This window comes from Chanos chanos, chromosome 1 (assembly GCF_902362185.1).
Source record: "Chanos chanos chromosome 1, fChaCha1.1, whole genome shotgun sequence".
In the NCBI taxonomy this organism is placed as follows: Eukaryota; Metazoa; Chordata; class Actinopteri; order Gonorynchiformes; family Chanidae; genus Chanos; species Chanos chanos.
Window position 1 is genome coordinate 4,654,239 of NC_044495.1, and position 8,569 is coordinate 4,662,807.

The window sequence follows — 8,569 nt, forward strand, 5'->3', positions numbered from 1 at the left end:
CAAGTGATGAATATGTTGCCAGAGAGGCACATGAGTGGGCGTGCTTTTTTTTTTTTTCTTTTCTTTTCTTTTTTTTCTTTGTCAATATTGCCAGCGAGGCCGAAGGCTACGTGAAAAGACAGGCCAAATTTGGGGCTAATCAAGAGGAAAATTGAGAAGTGCTTGTTTGCTTTTCACTTCTCCCCTTTTCAATAATAACAATAATCATGAACATGCAAAAAAAAAAAAAAAAAAAAAAAAAAAGCGCAACCTGAAAGATGAGAGGAAAGCCAGTGAGAACGGACAGTGAAAAGGCATGCATTGTGTTTCCATGTAAAGTACTCTCTCTCTCTCTCTCTCTCTCTCTCTCTCTCTTGCTCCATCTCCAGTTTCCTGTGCCCACCGCCACTTCACCTTGCATCTGCAGTGTCTACTTGTCATGCTAATTCGAGTCAGCCCCCTCTGAGAGCTGCACGTCACTGAAACCCTAACATGGAAGCTATAAAGACATGGGAGCAACTATGCTCCGTAATGGCTCCACCCTCCGTAATGTCTCCACCCTCCGTAATGTTGGATTTCTTGTCTGTTGACAACTGTGCAAGGAGGAATTAGTACTCCCTCCCTCTAGGTGGCGTAATGGTACAAACGTCATATTATTAGTGGTATGGTGTGTTATTTTATTCCATTGGTTGTTTCCTTTCATTGGAATGAAAGGAAAATTACTGTCATGATTGTCAGTATAGGTCAACAAGCAGCTGAACATGTGTTGTCATTGAATAAATAAATAAATAAGTTGAATTTTGGAGAAATGGCTCGCCAGTAAATTACATAAAAAAAAAAGAGGATGAAAAGTGCATCGCCATGTAAAGCTTTACATAAACAATGGTTGAACATATATATATATATATATATATATATATATATATGTATCTATACACATCAACAATATACCACTACCATCCAGGGAATGGTCTATGGCTTAAGGGCTAGAGAAGTGGGCTTATGATCTAAAGGTGGCTGGTTTGATTCCCAGGGCTAGGTTTAGGGTTGGGTGAGGCATTTAACCCCCCCACCGCTCCCTGGGCACAGGTGTACTGCCCACTGCTCCTGCACCTAGTGGTTGTGTGTGCTCATTACCGGTCAAACTATGTCTTGTCTCTAGTTTCAGATTTGTATCACGTTAAAGAGAAGGACAGGTGGACAGTTTGAATTGTGACGAGGACATCGGTCTCAAGGGTGTCATTCAGAAGGATTCACATTCAACGTTCTGTCTTTATCTGGAATTGATTGTTCTTTTTCTTCCCTGCAAAAATACCTGTACATTGGATTCCCCATGTGACATGTGTGTGCTCATTAGTGGTGTGTAAGGATGGGTTAAATGCAGAGTTCAAATTCACCGCTCACAATATGTGTGTGTGTGTGTGCGCGATCATGGAGATTTAATCTTTAATCCAACGTTCAATATATAGCATTATTTTAATATTTGACTATACCACCCAACTCTAAAGAAAGAGGCATTCTGGCCTCAGGTTAGTCCTGCACTTGGCAGGTCAACGCCTTCAGGCTGAGGTTAAGAGTACTCGAGCCAATTAGAGGAGTGTGCTACAGGTTCATGCGTAAGGTCGCCTGTCTTCTCCAGTTCGCTTAACTATGATAAACCACATGTTACGCTGGTCTCACATATAATGATCGTTTGTGCCGCATGGCACCAAATGGCTTAACACGGTTCTTCAAAACAGAATGATATTCTTTTTCTTTGTAATCGTTATATTACCTTAGGGGAACTCAGTCTCAGAGATATACTCAGGAAAAAAAAATCCTCGTTTTAAGATCTGAGACGGTGTTTGGACTTGAGGTAAAGTAAGGACAGGGGGGGTTTCGTTTGTTTTGCAACTCATCTGTTTGCTTCAAATTTGTTGTGATTTCTACTTTCCAAAGCAGATTATTCACTTTATTGATTTTTTGCTGATTACATGGTCGTCTTGTTTTCAGGGACAGCCGGCAGGCTTCTGCTGTACTAATTACAAATAATTTTTTAGAATGTAACACTCCTCACAACAGCCCGATAACTCCAACTGCATCTGTGGACAAACGTCCTTCCGACAAAACTGTTGCCAAGACTGTCATTTCTTCATGAAAACAATTCAATCGATATCGCTGAATCGCGCTCAGACGCCCCTCCTAATGCATCCATCCATTCGGTGAGCTGGGGAGCGGGAGGGGGGGCACCAAATTTGTTCACTTGCGCCCTGCCCTTCCAACTGAGGCTGTGGCTTATGCCAATTAGGCCAGCTCCGCTTGGCAGTGGGTCGGCGAGCACGTGTAACACAGAGAGCTCCATAACACTCACATTAGACTGAGGGCTAATCTCTGAGAGAGGGAGATATGAGAGGGCCTATGACTAACACCGGAGGCCTGTTCACCACGCCAGCTGGAGGTCAGTTTAATGAGAAGCTTGGTGAGTCATATAGTTAGAGAGCAATGAAGAACTACCCATTAATCTATAGCTTCTGATTTGAATGAGTCACAGGGAGAGAGTTGGTAGCACTTTAGAGAAGCATGTTTTGAGAAGGTGTTATCAGTCAAAAATGATTTTTTTTTTTTATTTAATCAGAACTGATTTTTTTTTTTTTTCATTTATTTTTTGCAGCAGCATCTGAAAAGAGGTAATTACACTGAGTCTGCATCTCCAAGAATGGTATGATTGTGAAACAGCTGGAAAGAAAGAGAGATTTTTTTTTTCCACAGAAACTGTGGAGTAGAAAGATCCTTTCAATTAGGGTTGTACTAATTCCCTCGGGAATACCAGATGGGGGTGGGGGAGGGAAAGGGGGTGGGGGGGGTGGGGAGAGTGGGACCGTGTTTACACAGACACAGATCTCTGATTCACATAGGTGGAATGACCTTTCGCTGGATTCCAGAGACAGGGCTCAGACAGCGGTGGGTTGAAGTTTATTATTATATTTTTGGAAAAGGGGCATTCAGCTGAGAGCCAATCAAGCTGAATCTTTGATCTTTTTCATTTCTCTCACACACTCCGGCGTCTACCGGCTCTGACGTCAAAAAGACGGCACTCATCTTTCGAACGGCAAAAGATTATCTTACCAAACACTGAGAGCTTCACAAAAACGGGCAGACAGATAAGAAAAACTCACGCATTTTAACTCACCTTCATGCTGAATTCAGTCTATAGATTAGACTCCTCATCAGGTTGCCAACAGATTTTTTTGCACAGATAAAACTCAGTCGAACATTTATCGAAAATGCATTTGTTTATGGGATATACACATCCTTAACAAATGTGTAAAGTAAGATCACAGGAAAAAGCAAATTTAACTCTGATCTAATTGGGATTTGCATCTAATTTTGGGATTTGTTCTTTGTATGCATAATAACTGGTAGTTTCTGTTATTTGTTTTTGATCATACATCGTCTGCACCAGCATGTTTCAGGAGTTCATGTTGCCATGAGTCAAATGTGGATTATCCCATTCACTGTTCCCTCTTCTTAACATCAGTGTGAACTAATGAGCTTTGATTATTCAGGAGGGAGTACGACAGGCTTTTTTTTTTTCTCTGGAGAGCGAAAGGTAATGAAAGGTAAGCGGCTGGTGTTGGTGGAAAATTCAGAAATGTACCAGAGCTGGAAGTTCAATAAAACAACCCTCTGAGCGCATTTCGTCCACAGATTTGACCTCTTGACCTCTTGCAGCGATCATTATTTCTCTCTCTCTCTCTCCCTCTCTCTCTCTCTTTAACCCTTGTCAAGCTTGTGAGGGATTTTTGATCTTCTATGATAAAACGCATTCACCTCAGAATTGACTGCCTATTCATATTTCTCTTCTAAACCCTGTCCTAAAATAAATGGATTTTCTTTTTTCTTTTCTTCTCACTATTGAATGAATAAAAGTCTTTTGTCCAGCCTTTTCAAAGCATCGGGTCTCAGTCAGCTTTTATGGTCTCACAAAAGTTCCATTTCTTCACCCTGGTAAGATACGTCTTTTGGTGTTTTTTTCTTCAGGGCTTTTTTTAAACTCAGAATTACACAATATGAAGTACAATACAACAATGCATCGCAGTAAAAAAAAAAAAAAAAAAAATTGGTTTGAAGCCAGGCTGAGCAATTTACGTCTGTCAAATGTATCTGGTGGAAAAGCGCTACCACTGACCTTACAGTGGCTCAAACTCTACATCAACCCTGCTTTCACTCCATACCTCTCCATCCAGAGCATGGTACAGCAGTGCTTTTACAAGTCAATGGAGGATTGTTGACTTAGGTCTGCAGACTTGGCATCGTACATATCACAATGCACACGGACAAAAACAAGATCAAGTTACTCACAAGGTAACAGTTCTGTCCACTTTCCTTCTTGTGGGCGATTGTGTGTGTTTTTTTTTATGATAAATTATGAAAAGTGACATGTTGTGTAACCTTAGTTAGCTCTGTGATCTGGCACTACGCTATTTTGTGGTAAACTAGCTACTGTAAAAATTGAAAAAAGAAAATCTGAATTGGGTAAATTAACCTAAAGCGTGGTTCTGAAGTGTGCAACATATTCATTCCAGCTATCTCTGTTTGAGCTGCTTGATGTGTTTGAGAGAATTTGTAGATGTGTGACTGCAAAAAATGGGACTGGCCATTAGCCAATGTCTTAGGTTTTCCATCCATGTTATCTGTGTTACCAGTGTTACCAATCCTACCTGAGAAACTGTTCTTTATGTTTTAGGTCTTCATGCGTGTCAGTGTTACACCAGTTACACACAGTGTGTGTGTGGTGAGAGTGGCATCGGTCAGAACTGCCCCACAGAAGAACAGCTAAGGCAGAGTGTGAATTATACAATGACAATCAGGGGTCAAGGGCTATATAGCATAGGATATAGAAATGTTCTGACCCTCTCTCCCCAAAACTGTTGTTTTTACCTCTTTTCTTTGAGGGGGGGGGGGGGGGGGGGGTCCCAAGTTTTAATTAGCAGGGGCCAGACCTCCCCTGTGCCCCCTGTTATTTGAACGCTGAGCCAAGGAGTACTCCTATGGGACAGTCTTGACTTTTGACTTCTTATCTGGCTCACTAAGAAATCCTGCTTTTTGGACATTGGTGTATATCCACCTGTGTTGTAATTTATTATATGTATATATAATAATTATTTGTACATATTATAACATATAACATATTTCATGCAGTATATATTATGACAAGTAGCCTATAATTAAAACAAAACGGCCAATAATGTATTGCCTTTACAGCCAATATCTGTTTATGTATATATTTTCCCCGGTAAGGACCACGAACTCTAAAAGTTTGGTGGAGGTAATGTTCATTCCCAGAAGCCCAATAACGGGATTACTGTTCGTGGAAACCCACTAGTGTGCCAAAGCATACTGGGGAAAGGAACATTAGGGTATGTCGCCTAACAACAACGGAGCGACAAATCAAATCAAAGACAACGAGGTGACAAAAATGACGTTTACTATCCACAGTTTCTTATCAGACAAATGCACACTGAGAAGCTTTCAAATGTTTCCATGGCATTTAAAGACCCATAAGCTGATTGCGCCGTTCGAGAACGTTATTAATATTCATAATTCGTATGGTGATTCACCCCACTGTTCACATCCGCAAAAAGAGAGCAAAAATGAGCCGTTATATACAGAGTGAAAGTATTAGTTGTTTTCAGTTGGAGATAAACGCGCGAGTCAGGAAGTGCAACTGCGACACGGTTTAGGGGTATGTATATAATATATATACATATATATATATATATTTTTTTTTAGTGAGACTACCTCACTCAGCGAATGAGATATTCGTCGATGTATTTTGTGTATTGCTTTTGAGTATTGCTTGATGAATCATGTTACGATGATTCACACGCATGCAGCAAATGGCCTGACTTTTTCCCGCCAGTCAAAAGAAACATACCCTTCAAGTGTCTGGAGAGCAGGCCACAGATAAATGAATAGGGCACTAAAAACCAGTTTGTTTCAGCGAGTTATTACTTGCGGATAGAAAAGCAGTACCACTTCGCTCAAAGCACTGCATTAATAACCGCTGGTGAACGAATAGCTAAGATATCTATTTGTCTTGCTAATGCTACTTGCTAGACCTCTCCTGGCAATGCTATATTGTTCGCTCCCACTCGGAGAGGTTATTAGGTTGAGCTGAAATGCATTTGCTTTTCCACCCCAACCCCCTCCCTTTGTATGAAAATACCAAGAAAAATGGTAATTTGGCTTTAAAAAATGTTTTCATTTGCACTCTAGGCAGATGTCAGTAGTGTAGAGAAAGAAAGAAAGAAAGAAAGAAAGAAAGAAAGAATAAGGTTCTGGATGGAGATGGTTGCAATTGTCAAGGACCCAATGTAAACCAGTAAAATATAAAACCCATACATTGATCCTGCCCACACCAACCAGGCCTCAATAAACAAACAAATTAATAAAAGGGAAAGAAAGACAAAGAAAGAAAGAAAGAAAGAAGAACAATTTACAACATAAAAGGAGATTAATCAGTTATTTTTCCTTATGACCAATATCCTCAGCTCTTCGACAGTGTACTCTACATAAAAGAGAATAATGAAAAATACATACGTGGGTTGAAAATCCTTCCTCTGGGACACTCTGTGTTTTACCTGCATTGAGTTTGCTGACAGGGCAACATACCTTAGGGCTCTGTCATTTTTTTTTTGTTTTTATTTCTTTGTTTTTGTGGGTCTGCAAAGTGTGTTTTGACAGACAATAAAAAGCACAGAGCACTTGCAAGATAAACGACTCTCCCGAGATGTGATCCATGGCTGGGAGAGGCACGGAGGGAGAGCAAAGGCTTTGTGCAGCATGACACCGTGTGGTCAGCTTGCTCTAGTGCATCCAGAGAGAGCGTTCCGGTATCTTGTTCATGCTGTAGGTTCACCTGGGAGAGTAAATGTGAGTTCTCTCTGTCTCTCACACTTTTTGAACTCACCCTGAGATCCTGGAGATGGTTCTAAAGTGGCGTCTTCCTGTTTAAAGTATAACAAACATGACTCTTACATTTGTAAGTGCTAAGTGTAAATAACTTGAAACAAATGATAAAACAGTCCAAGTCTTTAAGATGAAACTTAAAGGTGAAACTGATCCAGTTCTTGCAAACTGTTCCATATGCACACAAGCACACATGTGTTTTCTCCCCAAACATACAGGTCAATATACTCGTGACTCATTCACGTGAATGCGTTGGCATGTACCAGCGACAATTCATCTGAAAAAAACAGTCACCCCCCCCCCCCCAAATAAAACAGAAACAAGTTGATTCAAACTCATATATTATTTATTCCATTTAAATATTTTTGTCCTCTTATAATATACATATCTATCTTAAATAATACAAACAGGCTGTGCTAGAGCTATTATTTCCCAGAATGCCCTGTTCTTCCATGCTGCTGAGTTGAAATATATACTTAGACACTCGTCATCATCGTCATGATCATCATCATCATTGGAGGAGGAGCTAAGAGTTTGGAAGTGAAAGTGGGTTTTTGTACCCTCTGTCTGGAATGAGACCGACTTCCTCTTTCATTCTATCATCTTTTTTCTTTTCTCCTTTTTTTGGTACATAGTTGTTTTTGTTTTTTTTCCTTTAGATACATTTCATTTTAAAGTGATTACAAATCACAAGTGTTTGAGGAAAGTTCCAAAAAAACAAAACAAAACAAAACAAAAAAAAGTTATTTTTTTTGCCCTCAATACTGTTTAGTGATACAATCCTGCCTGGCAAAAAAGAAAGAAAGAAAGAAAGAAAGAAAGAAAGAAAGAAAGAGAAAAAATTGTGCATTTTTGCCTAGAGAAATTGCCATGATATTTTCTCATCTTCATGATCTCTATATGCTTTGATATTGTGTATAATAATATGGTATTTGTGGCAGGACTTGAAGAATCCGCTAATTCATTCATATTTAATAGAGTGACTCTACTGGCGGCTCAACATCGCCAACGTCAGGCCTGATACGTGGAGAGGGGACTCTAGCAATTTGGACAGATGAGTACAGGAAACACACGTTTAAGTCTGATCCTTACAACAAAAAGACTTTAGTTTGGCTTGATTCACGTCCACACCATTCCTCCCCACGTGACCAGTCTGCGGAATGAACTGCAGTACAGAGTGACAGAAAGACAAAACGGACTCAAACATAACAGAGCTGTTAGTCATCAAATCATTTTGTGTCAAAACAAAACAACAACAACAACAAAAAAAACCCTACTTAAGATACCATCTACAAAGCATAAAAGCCTTAAAAACAAAACAAAACAAACAAACAAACAGGCCTCTGGTTACCTCAAGGCATTAACAAGATTTCGTGTACAGTACACCAGGAAAAAAAAAAATTCTGTGATATTGCGTCAAATCTGATGATTTCTTGATTTCCTTTAACTTCATGAATAAAACTTCAAAACTTCAGATCCTTTCTTTTCCAAACATCTGACAGACAGACAGACAGACACACGCACACACACGCACACAGGCAAACCATTTCCATCACCTTAACAGAGTCAAGTCGGAGCTTATATAGTGCGGTACAAGTCACTGGAATGAGCTCCACTGGGCACAAAAATAAACAGCCAA